Source organism: Microcaecilia unicolor, chromosome 1 (assembly GCF_901765095.1).
Source record: "Microcaecilia unicolor chromosome 1, aMicUni1.1, whole genome shotgun sequence".
NCBI classification, from domain to species: Eukaryota; Metazoa; Chordata; class Amphibia; order Gymnophiona; family Siphonopidae; genus Microcaecilia; species Microcaecilia unicolor.
This window is the reverse complement of record NC_044031.1, coordinates 472,525,331-472,543,739: the sequence shown is the minus strand read 5'-3', so window position 1 is coordinate 472,543,739 and position 18,409 is coordinate 472,525,331. Positions and strand designations below refer to the sequence as shown.

At 41.2% G+C, this 18,409-nt stretch overlaps 1 protein-coding gene across 1 annotated transcript in view; it reads right to left on the bottom strand.

Annotated features, from left to right (window-relative positions):
- The window catches only part of TAF4B (TATA-box binding protein associated factor 4b), a 201,075-nt gene that overhangs the window by 82,725 nt on the left and 99,941 nt on the right, over positions 1-18,409 (bottom strand). The gene's annotated exons all lie outside the window — the stretch shown is intronic.

The window sequence follows — 18,409 nt, the reverse complement described above, 5'->3', positions numbered from 1 at the left end:
AAAATGCAGGGTCATGCATTTGGGCAGCAAAAAACAGAGGGAACAGTACAGTTTAGGAAGTGAAGAACTTTTGTGCTAGAAAGAGGCGTGGGATTTGGGTGTGATCACATGTGATGATCTTAAGGTGGCCAAACAGGTAGAAAAGGCAACAGCAAAAGCTAGAAGGATGCTTGGGTGCATAGGAAAAGGAATGGCCAGTAGAAAAAAGGGAGGTGATAATGCCCCTGTATAAGATTCTGGTGAGACCTCATTTAGAATATTGTGCACTATTCTAGAGACAGCACCTTCAAAAAGTTATAAACAGGATGGACTCAGTCCAGAGGGCAGCTACTAACATGGTCAGTGGTCTTCATCATAAAGCACAAGGGGACAGACTTAAAGATCTCAATATGTATACTTTGGAAGAAAAGTGTGTAGGCAGGGGTGTGCTGGTAAATTTTTAACAACAGGCTCTTTCTCCAGACGTAGCCAGCTCTGTAGTTGGGCCAGGGTTGGCCGGGTGGAGGGAGGGAGGGGGGGGCAACACTTGCCTCTCTCTCCTCCCTCCCTCCCTTCATGCGGGCACGCTAGGCATACCTTTGCTGGCAGCCAATAAGTGGACTGCCACCACTCCCAACGTCTTGCTCTGAGCAGCATGCTGAAACTTCTCACACATGCTCGAGAAGTCCCAGCCTGCTGCTCAGAGCTGGAAACAAGGAGCTGGGAGCAGCAGCAGTCTATTTACTTGGCTGGCAGGGCTCAGCATCCCCACCAGCAAAGTAAAAGAGAATTCAGCAGGGGGCCCAACATTTTGGGAGCCAGTTGTTAAAGTAGCCATGGAGGGCCCTACTTTAACAACCGGCTCCCAAAATTCTTAAAAACATAACAACCAGCTCTTGCGAGCCTGTGAGAGCCTGCTCCAGCACACCACTGTGTGTAGGGGTCTTAGAGGTACTCATATCAGAGAACATTACAAGATAGCAATACTCTGGACTCGAGTCTAGGGGTGTACCTCTGAAGCCTACTGACAAACTAGCAGTGCTGGAAAGAGAAACCAAACCACGGATGTAACATATATTGTTTATTATGTAAAGAAAAATATATATAAATAGATCTGAAGCAATGCCAAGCAAAAATACAGAAATGCTTGCTATAAAAATAGATCATCACCAAAATAGAATACAATATGATTATCCCAATGTAATATTATGAGAACTTACACCTAAAGTCTTATGTAAAATACTTAGCAGCTAAAAACACAGACCAAGCGTTCTGACGTAAACCTATCTCTCTCAGAGAAACTAAGAACTAATTATCCCTGGCCATAGGAATATATATCCCCATTATCTCACCTTGCCGTCTGTGTTAGACTCCCAAATGGTAGAGAAGTGGATTTATTCAGAGTCTCGAGCTGATTTCTCAGCAAGTCTCTCAGTCCTGAGATAAGGTCCAAGGTCTATTCAGAATGTAGATGGCACAGTCAGTAGATAAGGCCTTGTTGTAGCTGAGTGAACCTTAGGAATTGGTTACAAGGCATGTAGTTCACTGATGTTTGGAAAATCAGTCTCTAGCTCTCATTCAGAGCTTCATATTCACTTGCAGTCCTCTGGTGATCCTTTCCACCCTTCTTCCGACCTCAATTCCTACTGAAACTTCTTCAGTCCCCCACCTTTTGGTATCCCCGCGTCAGATGATACCTTGGGGCCAATCACGGACGGTGACAATGTCCAGGCAGCCTCATGGACAATAATCAAGGCTTTGTTATAGATGGAATGCAAACTCCCTGTCTGGTCTCATTGTTCCTGGAGCCGTGTCTCTTTCTCCTACAATGTTCCCATGAGATAACGGGGCAAGTTTGCAACAGAGAATATGTCCTTGGATTAAATCATCTTTGGAATGCGCCGCAATAATTTTCCTTTCTGTAACCAAGCTGGATTCTGAGGGTTACAGATGTATTCAGGCAAGAGGCTGTAGAATCCATATTGTTATAAAAGAATGGTTCATGCTGGTATAGGCCAAGACCAGCAAAGGTGAGATCTTAGGTAAACACCCCTATAGGTGGGAGAGGGGAGATATAATAGATACATTTAAATATCTGGGAGGCAAGTCTCTTTCAAAAGACAGGAAGCTCTGGAATGAGGAGGCACAAGATGAAGGTAAAAGTGGACAGACTCAAAGTAACCTGAGGAAATATGAAATACTTCACAGAAAGGGTGGTGAATTCGTGGAACAGCCTCCCAGTGGCAGTGGTAAAGACAAAAACAGTATCCGAATTCAAGAGAACTTGGGACAAATACATAGGATCTCTAATGGAGTAACAGGGAGAATAGATGGCATGGATGGGCAGACTAGATAGGCCATATGGTCTTTATCTGCCTACATTTTTGTACATTTCTATTATTGAATATTGTTAACTAAACCCCAAAATAGGTATAGTCATGGATACATCTTACTCGAGAATGTTCCAAGGTCTGTGGAATATTCCAGGCCACCTTTTCTGAATCTCCTCACTTTCCTCTTTGTGGCTAAAGTTTTGTTCTGTTCTACCTTGTTGGAGCTTTTCCTGCATCTTCATCTGACGGTATCTGTTCTGTTCTCTCTTTTGCCACTGACTTCTGTGGCATATCTATATTTGCTGGAGGAACTGGCCTAATCAGATCTCAGGTTCTGCCCTGAATGATACAATTGGGGGGGGGGGGGGGGGGGGGGGGGGGGGGGGGGAAGTTATGGATTGATGGACATTACTTTTTTTTTTTTTTTGCACAGAGTCCTGTCATTCTGCATGTCAGTCTCAATGCACTTCCACCCCTACCCTGCACATGAGGGACTGGTTGCCAGATATTTCTGTAGACATCTAATCAGTCTACAAAAGTTAAAACCACAAATTTTCAAGTCGAGGAAGGAGGATGCCCACCTCCTTCCAAATGTCCACCAAATGACAGGCCACTGCCTTCATTCACCCATTTTAGATTTCTGCTCTTTTTTGTTAGACTGTAAGCATCTCTAGACACTCCCGATGAGTGGGGTAGTAAACCTTATTAAACTTAGAAACTTTGAAAAGGAACCTGTGCTTCACTTTTTTGTCTAGCACTGTTCTAATTCTGTTTGCCACCAGGCATCTAAAACAGGCAAATTGTCTTTTCAGCTCTGTTCACAATCAAAATGGATTCTTCAGAATCAAAATGGAGTCTGCTCACAGCGACCTATCTACTCTGTTCCCAAAAGTGGGTACTATTACCCTTATCTAGAGTAGAAATAGCACCTTATATTAAAAGACACACATTTCTTTACTAAACCCTCCTCTGCTATATCACTCACAAAGATACTGAACAGAATGGGGCCAATCCAGAAGGCATTCTACTAACCAGTCAGTGTGCGTTCCATTTACTACTACCTTTTGTCATCTACTACTCAACCACCTTTTAATCCAGTCCACTACCTTGCTCAGTCTATTCATGTATTTCCTATATGGAACAGTTTCAAAAGCTTTGCTGCAATTCAAGTAAACTACATCCAGTGTATGACCTTCATCAACTTCTCCAGTCACTCAATTGAAGAAATCAGATTTGTTTGATACGAGCTGCTTCTGGTAAACCCACTAGACGGTAAATGGTTCACTATCATTTCCTTCAGATTCTCCATTAATTTTCCCACCATACCGTAATTGCAACCTTCTTGACTGTTAAGTTTTATTTATTTATTTGTAGCATTTGTATCCCACATTTTCCCACCAATTTGCAGGCTCAATGTGGCTTACATTTGCCGTAATGGCGGTTGCCATTTCCGGGTAACAGAATTACAAATGGTATTGCGTTAAGGTGCAGACATACATGGTAAGATACATGGAACATAACATATATGGAAGAGATCATGGTGTGTATGTGTGTGTATATATATATATATATATATATATATATATATATATATATACACACCATGTGCATACATACATACATACATACATACATGGTAAAGCATATTACATTATGGTATTGCATGAAGGTTCCTGAGTAATAACTTGGATTGTAACATACATTAGAGAGACCCTATTCGACATAAGGTTTAAGGTGGTAGTGGCTCAGCTGTGGGAATATTCAGACTCTACTAAAGAAGACAGCTATTTACAGTCCAGTTTAAAATTTTTCTGATCCATACCTCGAGGAATATCTATCCTGTTTAAATATGGATGTCTCTTCCCCTTCTGTGACTGGAGATGGACATCCCTATTTTGGCCCCTCCCTAGTCCTGCCCAAAACATGTCCAGACCACACCCCCCTTGCATATGGGCGTACTGCAGTATTAGACATATATATACCCTGGCTTTACATAATTCGGATCTGGGTGTCTATCGAATACGGACGTCTAAATGCCAGTTCTCAGACGTCCAAAACAAGAATAAACATCCATAACTATCTACAGTTATTTTAGGAGAGTTTATTTAGATTGTGTGTTATTTTGTGCTTATCATAGCATTCTATGACTTAAGGGTACTTGAGGTTGTGATTAGTAATTTAACTATATATACTGATATATGTAAGTTTTAAATGTCAGTTGCATTTTCTGTAAATCAACATAAGATTGGTAAAACAAGACAGATGTGATTTATTTTACACAGGTCAAACAGCTATCAGACAGTAATAACTTTTGCTACTACAAATCCATTGAGGATTTGAACCAGAGATGTAGACATAAAGGTCTTGCTATCCCTGTACTATCCACTGAGACTTCCAGTCCTCTACTATAGGTTAACTGATCCAGCTCCTTGTGTTTGTGTTGGTAGCATACGTTTGCATAAGCTGCTCTACTGCACTGTCCCTCTCAATGCAGCTTTGTGAAATGGGGGCTACATTACATGTGACTAGTCTCCATTTAATATCTTTGCTGGACTCTGGTACACTAATGCACTCAAGTCCTTTACAAAATACATATAAGAAACAAAGCCTTTAGGGGAAAGATCTGGTTTTAGAACAACCTTCTCTGCTTACTTGTCTTTTCACTGTTAATTTGAAATTCTTGGGCATTTTATTAAGCAATTACATTCTTTCTTATTATCTACAGACATATAGCACAGCTGACAATGCTTCTTTACAATTAATCCCAGCCTTAAGTCAGGAAAATATTTAGAGGTATAAAAAAATATAAATATATGCGCAGGAGTAAATTCTGTAGAGCTGACAGCTGAATATTTGCTGATCCTGCCTGAACTTTTCTTTTCTGGTAAGAGAAAGTAGAATTGCTTACCTGTAATGGAGGAGTGGGGGGGGGGGGGGGGGGGGGGGGAATTCTCTGTGGACAAATCGAACCTTACAAATTATTTGGAAAAAAGAATGGAGAATAAAGCTATATTAGAATAAAAGAGAGAATATCATAATGCTCCATGGTGCAACTGCACCTCATATATTATATGTACAATTCTGGTTGCGCATCTCAAAAAAAAAAAAAAAAAAAAGAAAAGATATGGACGAATTTAAAAAAAGGGTAGAGAGGAGCACAAGAACATATGCGTTGCCATACTGGGTCAGACCAAAGGTCCATCAAGCCCAATTTCCTGTTTCCACAACAATAATGGGGACGAATGACTCCCCCTATAAAGAAAAGATAAATAGGTTACAACTTTTCAGCTTAAAGCAGATATGTACGAGGGGACATATAAAACAAATATCTGTTCTAGGCCACTATAAAATAATGAGTGGCCTAGAACAGATATTTGTTTACTCTTCCCATAAGTATAAGGATAGGAGGTGCATAATAAAGTTACTATTTATTTATTGTACTAAGTATTTCTTCATACAACATAAAATTAAGCTCTGGAATTCATTGGCTGAGAATATGGTAAAGCTTTTAGCATAGCAGGGTTTAAAAAAAAGGTTTGGACAAGTTCCTTGAAGAAAAGTTCAAAACCTCTGAGGTGGACTTGAGGAAAACCCATTGCTGGCATAAGCAGTATGAAAACTTAAGAACAAAAGGTGACAGTAATTTTCCAACCTCAGTCAATACTATATCTTAGAAGCTGACTAAATAGGAGTTTGGCAGGTGGGATTGTGTGGCACTATTCCCTTGCTGTCTGCAGAGAACCCCTATTACAGATAAACAATTCTGCTTTCTCTGTGGACAAGGCAAGGAATGGCGCCACATAATTGGCGACACCAAAGTTGCGGGTTATGCTGCATTGTGATGCATTTGAACAGGTTAGATGGAATCAGGCAAAAAGGTTTTAATTCAGATTGTCCAAAAATACCATCATTAAAAGAAACCGAGTCCAAATTATAATACTTGATAAATATGTGTATAGATGTTCATGTTGCTACCTTGTAAAGTGTTCTGCCTCCATTTGCAAGGATGCAGATTATTTGTTGTTTATATGTATATATTGAATACTGCTTATAGCCAGGTTTAGTCCATGTCTTTAAACAGGATAGGACTACAAATCTTTGTAATTCAGTAGTTCTCTTTGATAGGCTCTTCCTGAGCACATGTCCCAATTCCCTCTATCTTATGGGACTCACCCTGTTGGCTAGCTTGGATTCTCTAAGCCTGCTGGGAGTTAGCCCCCTCACCTTCTCTTTCAATTGAGCAGGGGGTCTGTCTGCAGCATGCTTCTCTATGAACTGTAACTAAGCGCTGTACCTTGCTGCATATGAGCCTTTCAAAACCTATGATCAAATTTTCACCAGTTTAAAAGTATTTAGAACCATAGGAGCCAACTTTTCAAAATAATTGGGGGTGCTGTTTTTTTTTTTTTTTTTTTTACAGGTGGTGCTATTCCCCCCTCCCCCTCCTCCTCCCCCTCCCTCTGAGTTCCAAGCCCCCCTCTCCTCCGAATTCCAGCCTGTCCCTCCTCTCCTCCTGCGTGCTGCCCTTGCGGAAACAGGAAATGAGGGCGGGACCAAAGGCAGAGCTGAAGCGCTGAACCTGCTCGCTTTTCACTGCTGCCGCCGGACCCTGAGGTAAGAACTTTTAAATTCTGGGCGTCACGCAGGAAGGCGGGGGGCAGGTGGAGGACTGGGAGAAGAGAGCGGGCAGCACAGGTCGGGCTAGCACTTGGAGTCGGAAGAGAAGAGGAAGGGGACTGGGAACTTCCTTTCCGGGACTTCCGGCGGGTCAAATATTGGGGGTGCTCGAGCACCCACGGAGTTGGAACATCTATTTTCTCAGGGATCCTTTTACCAAGCTACAGGAAAAAGGGCCCTGCACTGGCGGCAGGGGTCATTTTTCCCCGCGCACCAGGGCACTCTTTACTGCAGCGGGTAAAAAGTTCCCAGACACACATGGCTATGCAGTAAGAGAACTCTTACCACGTGGACATGCGACAGGGATCCCTTACCGCCATCCACTGAGGTGACAATAAGGGCTTCCGCGCTAACCCTGCGGTAACCAGTCAGTGTGTGGCATGCCCAATTAATGTCGGGTTACCACTGCACAAGCCATTTCCATGGGTTTTCTCCCCCCCCCCCCCCCCCCGGAAATGGTGTGCACTCGGAGTGGTAGTCCTGGAACAGCGAAAGGTAAACCTGCGTTGGGCTTACAGCTGCTCTATAAAAGGGCCCTTCAGCTTGGTATCAAGATCACCTGGCTCCTTTTGCATACAGAGTAAGCTAGTTGAGAACAGACTCTCCAATCTGCTGGGCAGAGACTCTTGCTCAATATGAACTGTAAGTCATTTCCTTTGTTTGATTTTGCATTAAAGAATATTTTCGTTCAAGAGTTTTGAATCTTCACAGAGATGTTCTATACTCTGGTTTAACTGGCAGTCAAGCTTAGTGTTTGCTGCTAACCACACTTTTGAAAGGACTGTAACACAGATGTCTATGAAGGAAATATCTCTGAGATTTGCTAATGTGGTAGACCTGGCCTGCAGACAGTGAATTGTTATACAAAAGCCATTGAAGCTCCACCAGGTCACATAAATTTGATGCACTCAGTTGTCCATCTAGATAAAGTCTGCTTGGTTACTGCATGACCTGCTGCATTACAGTCATAAGAGATAAACAGCTGTGAGTTTTCCCTTGTATCATAGGGCACTCACTTGGAAATATTGGGTATATGTAGAAGCCTTCTGTTTGATGTGTACCTGTACACCTTGGTCAGATCATTTTACTTATTTATTTCTACCAGGGATTAAAGTGGTTAAACAATCTTCAGCATCTAAGAGATCCTGTCTGAGTATGTGGAGGTATTCTTTAAATGATTTAAAATCAAAATGGCTACCCTCAGTTAAATGGCATTTCTGAGTTTGACACAGCTGAGGCAGTTGAATATTGGTTGCCTTCTTTAAAACACTCAACACCACTGCACCACCAAAGCGTGTTTCTTTTATTCCAAGACAACACATTGCATGGTATACCCCTGAACTGAAATTAGCAAAACAGGATTTGAGGAAAAAGGAGAGGAGATGGAATAACATGCTGGATGCGACCACTCGGGTAGAACATAATCACTGCTTACTGGTTTATCATTAGAGAATTCTTACTACTAAGAGGAATTATATTGACCATTACACTGAGAATAGTTGTCCAGACTAGAAGCTTTATTTGAAATTGTTAGAACCCTCACAGCAGAGGATAAAGGATATTTTGTTTCATTACACTTAAAATACCAGGATTTTGAGTTAGCTTTTCAGAACCAAATAGCCAGAATGTGTGAATGTATTTCAGAATCAAAGATTATTCAACAGACTAGTGAAGTATGCCCTGAAGCTAGATGGGAACACAGTTTAATCTAGTAGAAGCAGGCTATATTGAGAAAGTAATTAGCAGCCTAAATAATTCATCTAGCCCACTGAATGGTTTTCCTACTTCAGTTTTAAGATCAATGAGAGGTGATATTGTAGAATCTATAGCAATATCTGTCAGAAAATCACTGACTTCTAGATAGATACATCTTTAAAATGGGCAAATATTTGCCCCATATTGAAGAAATGCAATGCTGATCCAGAGGACCCTAATAATTACAGACCAGTTTCCTCACTCATCTTTTCTGGCAAAAACTCTAGAGAAAGTTGTTCTCCTACAACTCCAGGACTTTGTTACTGGTGAGGATGTGACAGAGATGTGACCATTTGGCTTCCACATACAACATAGTATTGGGATCTTATTATCTAGCTGTGTTGAAATATGCTGTGAATTTGAATATGGTATTTCTTACGTCTTGGCGATGTTTGACATTTCTGCGCAGTCTTTGATACAGCCATGTTAATACAGAGGATTTTCTCATTAGGGATAAGGGGTATCATTTTATGTCATTTTTGACAGAGATACCAGTAGGCATGCATGCGTGAGGGTGCTTTCTCTTGATTTTCATTACCTTCTGTGTCTCTCAGGGTTCCTCATCGTCTGCATTACTCTTAAATTTGTATGTTCAGCCTATTTGTCGGCACTGGGCATAATATATAAAACATCTATGCTGAGGACTTACAATTCATTGTTCCTATTGATTCTTCAGTTAATGATAAGATGGATGTGATGACATCATATCTTAATAGAAAGATGTGTTGGCTAATAAATTGTGTTTTGGGGAAAGCAAAGATTCTGGGGTCCTTTTACTAAAGCACGCTACCGTTTTTAGAGTGCGCTAAAAATCAGCACACGCTAAATGCTAGAGACACCCATAGGAATATATAGATGTGTCTAGCATTTAGCGCATGCTAAAAATGATAGGGCGCCTTTGTAAAATATCCCCTATGTTCCTACATGGAACTTATTCATTGCAATACCCTACAGTTTTCATGATTGATGGTCATGCTATTCCTCTCTCTAAATCTTTGGAGATATTTAGCAATTATGCTAGGTCTGCAATTATCCTTTAAAAGGTCCACATTTCTAATAGTATTAAAAACTGTATTTATAAGCCTCAGATATGATACCACTTGAACCCATTTAGTTTGCATTATCTATCTTCTGTACGTCAGGCTTCAGTAATTTCTCATTTTGATTACTGCAGTTGGCTGCCTAAAGGTCTCTCTCTGGTTCAGCTTTAAGACTACTGCAGATGCAGGAGTGTTAATGGGAATCAACCAATTTGAGTCGGGATCACTACTGTTGCAGGATTTATACTGGTTGCCTATTGTTTACCATGTAAAATTTAAAATCCTATTACTGATGTACACAAGCTTTGAATATCGATATGCCTGGTGTTACTGGCTACCTATTACACCCACCAAGAGCATTAAGATCAAATAATTGCTGACTTTTAGATGTGCCAAACGATGTATGAGAAGAGACTTAGACCTGAATAGGTACACCCAGTGTGTTTTTTCTAGCAAAAAAGGTGCCGGTACTCAAATGCTAGGCCACCCTTCAGGGGTGGTGAGATTACTAAGGGCCCCACCCCAGAATGGCCAGGCCCCCTGCAAACAGTCCCAGAATCTATGACAAGGCAGAATTAGTGTGTAGAGCCTGACCTCTTTCATTAAAATTTGGGGTCCCCAAGTCAATTTTAGGAGACAATGGAAAAGGTACCAGTACCCCCTCAAAAAAAGCCCTGGATACACCCTAGAGGAAAGGAAGGTCAGGAGATATGATACAGACATTTAAATACTTGAAAGGTATTATACAAACATCTTTTTCTGAGATGAGGATATGGTAGAACTAGAAGACATGAATTGAGAATACAGGGTGGTAGGCTTAGGAGTGATATGAGGAAACACTTTTTTATGGAGATGATGGTGGATGCCTAGAATACACTTTGGGGGTGGCGGTAGGGACAAAACAGGTCCAAATTAAATAATGCATAGAATAAACTCAAAAGAAAGCGCATAGAAACAAAGCAACAGTAAATGACATTCACATTTCAAACAGGGCATATAGGGGTGTAAAGCTGCCTGGAGCACCAAGTGGAAGTCCCACACAACTCTCACTCCTGCAACTTAATGCTACAGAAATACCATGACCAGAAAGACCAGACCTTTTACTTGAGAAACTTCCTCATTCCCTTTAAAAAAAAAAATCAGGGGGTTTCAACAGATTCTGAATGTTAGTGACTCAAATACTTAAAAAAAAGCAATTTCAAAATTAAATCTCTGGCCACAGTTTTGCCACTCCTCCAAGAAGGCAATTGGTTTGTTTCTGTGGATCTGAAAGATATATATGCCCACATCTCCACACACTCATTTAATTGGAAATTCTTCTACTTTACCTTCATAAACACTCATTATCAATACCAAGTGCTGCTGTTTGGCCCCTCCACAGCTTCCAGTCTTCACAAAATGACTAGCTCAAGTAATGATGCATTTGTGCAAGAAGGGACTTTGTGTATTCCCATACCTGGACAATATTCTCATTATGTCCAGGACAAATCAGGATGCAGAGAAGGTAATTCAAGCAGCCATGTCTCTTTTTCAGGTCCTTGTTCTTGATAAACATGGAAAAATAGTAATTGGAACCCTAGTAAAACCTACAGTTCATAAGAGCATGGCTTGTAATACAACAAACAATAGATCAGATTCACTGCACGGCAGACTGACTTGCCAGCAGTAACGGAGCAACACAGCTCAGATAAGTGTTTTTCTTTGCAGTATACATTACTTAGAAGGTTAAATATTGAGAGGTTTTTTTTGTACCAATGATTACTTTTTACCTGTGTGCTTAGAGCATTTTGCAGTTTTGTCTGGTTGAATTGACCGAGTTAAGCCACAGTAGTACGAGGTTTTTCCTCTCATCTTCACAACAACACACAAATATAAGAATACAGTGATTTTGTAGTGTGTGCATAGGATTCACAGTGGGTTTGGTTGTAATACAACAAAGCCAAGTGTTCCTACCAGTGACCATCAATTAACCAAGGCCCCTCTAACCTGCTAGTTAACACTCAAATGCAAACTGTCCCAATGGGCCATCCTCAAAATACTGGGACACATGGCTGCTTTACATAAGAACAGCCATACTGGGTCAGACCAATGATCCATCTAACCCACTATCCTACTTCCAGCAGTGGCCAATTCAGGTCACAAGTACCTGACAGAATCCCAAATAGTAAGTAGCAAGACTCATGCTACTGATCCCAGGGACAAGCAGTGGCTTTTCCCATGCTAATCTCAAAAGCAGACTATGTAATTTCCTCCAGGAACTTGTCCAAACCTTTTTTAACCCCAGATACAATAACCGCTAATATCACATCCTCTGGCAATGAGTTCCACTGCTTAACTATTTGTTGAGTGAAAAAAATATTTCCTCCTGTTACGTCTCATGTAACTTTCTTAAGTGTCCTCTAGTCTTTGTACTTTTTGAAAGAGTAAAAAATAGATTTATGTTTACCCATTCTAAACCACTTAATATTTTGTATACCTTTATCATATCTCTCCACCCCCCAGCCATCTCTTTTCCAAGCTGAAGAGTTCTAACATCTTAAGCCTTTCCTACACAACATGCAAGGTGTTGTTGCACCATGGAGCGATACAGAGGCATTATAATATTCTTTGTCTTATTTTCTATCCCTTTCCTAATTCCTAGCATTCTGTTTGCTTTTTTGGCCACTACCACATACTGGGCAGCAGATTTTAGTGTATTGTCTACGATGACATCTAGAGCTTTTTCTTGGGTGCTGACTCCTAGGGGTGAACCCAGCATCAAATAACTATGATTTGGATTATTCTTCCCAATGTGCATCAATTAATGTGGACAAGTACAAAATCTCATCTGCCATTTGGATGCCCAATCTTCCAACTTCCTAAGGTCTTCCTGCAATTTTTCACAATACACATGTATTTTAACAACTTTGAATAGTTTTGTGTCTGCAGATTTAATTACCTCACTCATCGTTCCCTTTTCCAGATTATTAATAAATATGTTAATAGCACCGGTTCCAGTACAGATCCCTGGGGCACTCCACTACTCACCCTCCTCCACTGAGAGAATTGGCCATTTAACCCTATCCTCTGTTTTCTACCCATCAACCAATTCCTAATCCACAATATAACACTGCCTCCTACCCATGGGTTTTAAATTTTCTCAGGATTATCTCATGAGGAACTTTATCAAACATTTTCTGAAAATCTAGATACACTACATCAACCGGCTCACCTTTATCCACATGTTTATTCATGCATTCAAAGAAATGAAGCAAATTACTAAGGCAAAACTTCCCTTGGCTGAATCCATATTGAGTCAAATCATAGTGTGTTTGAGACTGTTTGAATGTTACACTGCCCTATTTTTCCTTTCACTGCTTCTGTTACTATTTTTGATAGTATATCACTCTGGTTTGCAATTGTAATAAGGGCAGTTTTATCAAATACTAACAAATATAAAACTGCCCTTATTACACTTGCAAACATAAACATGTTTGTCAAAGTGTTCAATGATTTTATTCTGTATAATAGTTTCCACTATTTTGCCCAGGACAGATGTCAGGCTTAATGGTCTGTAATTTCCAAGATCATCCCTGGATCCCTTTTTAAAAATAGGCATCACATTGGTCACTCGCCGATCTTCAGGAACTAGAGGCAATTTTAAGGACAAGTTACAGATCACTAACAGCAGATCTGCAATTTCATATTTTGAGTTCTTTCAGTACTCTGGGGTATATATACCATCCAGTCCAGGTGATTTACTACTCTAATTTGTCGATTTGGCTCAGTACATCTTCCAGATTCACTGAGATTTCTTTCAGCTCCTCTGCATGATCACCCTTGAAAACCATCTCTGGTACAGGTACATCTCTTACATCTTCAGTAGAGACAGAGGTAAAGAATTCATTCAGCCTTTCTGCTATGGTTCTGTCTTCCATGAATGCCCCTTTTACTCCTTGATGATATAATGGCCCCACAGATTCCCTCACAGGCTTTTTCCTTCTGATATACCTGAAAAAATTATTACTATGAGTTTTTGCCTCTCAGGCAATTTCTCTTCATATTCTTTTGGCCTTCTTTATCGATGTTTTGCATCTACTACTACTACACTATTTAGCATTTCTATAGCGCTACAAAGCGTACACAGCGTTGCACAAACATAGAAGACAGACAGTCCCTGCTCAAAGAGCTTACAATCTAGTAGACAAAAAAAAAAGCAAACAAATCAATTAATGTGTAGAGGAAAGAGGCGAGGAGGGTAGGTGGAGGCGAGTGGATACTTGCCAGTGCTTATGTTTCTTGTTTTCTTCATCTGGATCTTTTTTACATATTCTGAAAGATATTCTTTTGGCTTTAATAGCCTCTTTCACTTCTTAACCATGTTGGCTGTTTGCTCTTCTTTCCACCTTTTATTAATACATGGAATATATCTAGTCTAGTCTTCCAAAATGGTATTTTTAACAATGTCCATACCCAGTGGTGTGCTGGAGCAGGCTCTCACAGGCTCGCAAGAGCCGGTTGTTAAGTTTTTAAGAATTTTGGGAGCCGGTTGTTAAAGTAGGGCCCTCCATGGCTACTTTAACAACTGGCTCCCAAAATGTGGGCTTGGGCCCCCTGCTGAATTCTCTTATACTTTGCTGGTGGGGATGCTGAGCCCTGCCAGCCAAGTAAATGGAATACTGCTGCTCCCCGCTCCTTGTTTCCAGCTCTGGGCAGCAGGCTAGGACTTCTCAAGCATGTGAGAGAAGTTCCAGCATGCTGCTCAGAGCAAGACGTTGGGAGTGGTGGCAGTCCATTTACTGGCTGCCAGCAAAGGTATGCCTAGCGTGCCCGCATGAAGGGAGGGAAGAGAGAGAGGCAAGTGTTGCTCCCCCCCTCCCCCCCTGGCCCTTCCAACTGCAGAGCTGGCTACGTCCGGAGAAAGAGCCTGTTAAAAATTTACCAGTACACCCCTGTCCATACCTGATTTAAAGTCCTAACATTTGCAGCTGAGCCTTTCAGATATTTAACCACTTTCCTCATTTTATCATAGTTACCCTTTTGAAATTGAATGCTGCTATAGTAGATTTCCTTAGTGACTGCACTCCAGTTGTTAAGTCAAATTTGATCATAACATGATAATTGCTTCCAGCAGACCCAACATGGTTACTTCTTGTACCAAATCCTGCATTCCACTAAGGACTAGATCTAAAATAGCTCCCACTCTTGACGATTCCTAGACCAGTTGCTCCAAGAATCAAACAACTATAAATAGAAATACATAAGTATGACCCTACCTTGCCTTCTGATAGGTAGTCAAAACACCTCTGATTCTTGAGCTCCAACAGCTTCAGGTTCAATAAGATCATGTTTGGCCACCTTCTTAAGAACCAGTGCTGGAAATTTTGCCGCATTAACAGCCATTGTTTGAACAGATGCCATGGCAAAGTTTCCAGTGCCATTCCTGAAGGTCGTAACAAAGCAAGATTTTGATGAACTGGAGTGAGATGGGCCTTTGCTTTAGTAGGTTAATTTAATCCACTGTATGGACGTCTCTTAATCCAGAAATGTTTTTCCAGTGTTATTGCCCCGAAGCAGAGCAGTGGATTGTTTGAAATGGAATTGCGTCAATGATCTGTTTTCTGGATGTTTAACAGTGGACAACACTGAGGATTATAATGTCTTCTGAGCAGCCTAAGTCCACTTTCCCCCAATCCCTTAGAAGGCTGATGATTATACTCATCAAGCAATCATTTTAAAGTTGGAACAGCTTCTCATATGATGGTCCTAAAATATTTTTCTATGAAGGTTTAGGGAATCTATTTGGGAATATTTGATGTTATGTTTATGAATGCCTAAGTATCATAAGGTCATGTTTAGATTATTATTATCTCTATATATAAAAGGCACCCCCAACGTTCGAAGGAAGCCTCAAGCCGGAAACTTGAGGCGGCCGAGATATCCGGTTTGGCCATGAGTGTCTGCCCCGCCCTCGCGTCACAACGTGATAACGTTGAGGGCGGAGCAAACACACTCAACGAATCAAGGAAGCCCATTGGTTAATCTCTGTTTCCACTCCCCAATGCAGCCGTCATAACCATACACTCAAAACCAAACAAAATCGCCACTGCACCCCGTCCCCCCGCCCACACTCCCCCTCACCCATTCTCCCGCAGACGGTCGCTCACCGTTCCGCCGCACCCCCCTCTCCTCTCCCACTCTGGCCATGCAGCAGGACGATTACTACACATGAGTGGAACTGACCCAATCAACTACAATGTAAGCAAGGAGGCCCATTGGTTAATCTCTATTTCCACTCCCCAACACAGCCGTCATTCCCATACACTCAAAACCAAGCATACCTACGAGCTGCTGATACACATTATCGTTTTCACTCAAAACCAAACAAAATCGCCACTGCACCCCGTCCCCCCCGCCCACACTCCCCCTCACCCACCCTCCCGCACCCCCCTCTCCTCTCTGACTCTCGCCATGCAGCAGGACGATTACTACACACGAGTGGAACTGACCCAATCAACTACAATGTAAGCAAGGAGGCCCATTGGTTAATCTCTATTTCCACTCCCCAACACACCCATCATTCCCATACACTCAAAACCAAGCACACCTATGAGCTGCTGATACACATTGTCGTTTTTTTTTTCCTTCTTCCATCTGAAACACGTCTAAAGCTGCTTCTACTGGATAAACTGTGCCTTTACAGGTAAAGGACAAAAGGTTTTTGTTTTCTTACTGCATACCTTTTTCATTTATTTGAAAGCTACACATCTGTACATATCAATATCATGAAATCTAAACTACATATCACTAAAATAGTTTATCCAGCCAACTACATTACAAAACAATAATAGGACCAAACTACAAAGACACACATAAACTCTTCAACCTTGTGAACAAACTGCTAGACACCACACCAGTTACAAACAACAACAAAGATATACCAGACGTTGCCAACCTTGCGAAATACTTCAAAGAGAAAATAAAACAACTACGACTCAAAATACTCGCCAGCCCTACTGAGTACGCCACACTTTTAGATTGTCTGGATCCAGAAGAAGGAACATACCCAGCAGACAGAACCTGGACCGAATTCGAAATACTATCAGAAGACCTCATCTCTGAAACTCTCAAAAGATATGCCAAATCCCATTGCAAACTAGACATATGCCCAAATAACCTCATGAAATCTGCTCCTCAACAATTCATAATAGACCTAACGAACCATGTAAACTTCATGCTACAAAACGGACTCTTCCCAAAAGAAAAAGGAAAAATCTTACTCACCCCTATTCCTAAAGATACAAAGAAAAGCACGAGCGAAATAACCAACTACAGGCCAGTAGCATCCATACCACTAATAACCAAAATAACCGAAGGAATGGTAACTAAACAACTCACAAACTATCTGAACAAACACTCAATATTGCATGATGCCCAATCAGGATTCCGGTCGAATCATAGCACAGAAACAATATTAGTCACCCTTATGACTAAATTTAAACAAATAATTGCAGCTGGCAACAATATACTCCTTCTACAATTTGACATGTCAAGTGCCTTCGATATGGTTGACCACGGAATCCTGCTACACATACTTGAATACTTTGGAATTGGAGGAAATGTCCTGAACTGGTTCAAGGGGTTCCTAACCCTACGTTCGTATCAAGTCACATCACATTCAACCACGTCCAAGGCATGGACACCTGAATACGGAATACCACAAGGATCACCCCTCTCACCAACCATTTTCAACCTAATGATGATCCCCCTGGCTAAACTCCTATCAATCCATAACCTCAACCCATACATATACGCTGATGATGTTACAATATACATCCCTTTCAAACAAGACATCAACAAAATCCTCAATGAAATCAATCAAAGCCTACACATCATGAGCACATGGGCAGATACATTTCGTCTGAAATTAAATGCAGAAAAAACTCAATGCCTGATACTCACCTCCCAATACAACACAAAGGAATTTACTGCTATAAACACACCAAACCTAAACCTTCCAATCTCAAAAACGCTAAAAATCCTTGGAGTCACTATCAACCGCCACCTAACACTTGAAATTCATGCAAACAACATAACTAAAAAGATGTTCTACTGCATGTGGAAATTGAAAAGGATAAGACCATTCTTCCCAAGATCCGTCTTTCGCAGCCTAGTGCAATCCCTCGTAATCAGCCATCTAGATTACTGCAACTCACTATACGCAGGTTGCAAAGAGAAAATACTGAGGAAACTTCAAACGGCCCAGAATACAGCAGCCAGACTCATCTTCGGAAAACCAAAATATGAAAGTGCAAAGCCATTAAGAGAGAAACTACACTGGCTACCACTCAGGGAACGCGTCACTTTCAAAGTATGCACATTAGTCCACAAAATCATTCACGGCGAAGCCCCAGCCTACATGTCTGAGCTAATAGACTTACCACCCAGGAACGCCAAAAGATCATCTCGAACTTTCCTCGACCTTCACTTCCCCAACTGCAAGGGCCTGAAATACAAGACGCTACACGCATCAACCTTCTCTCACATAAGCACGCAGTTTTGGAATACACTGCCGCACAACTTAAGAACGATCCACGAACAAACTTCCTTCCGCAAATTATTGAAGACCCATCTTTTTGAAAAAAA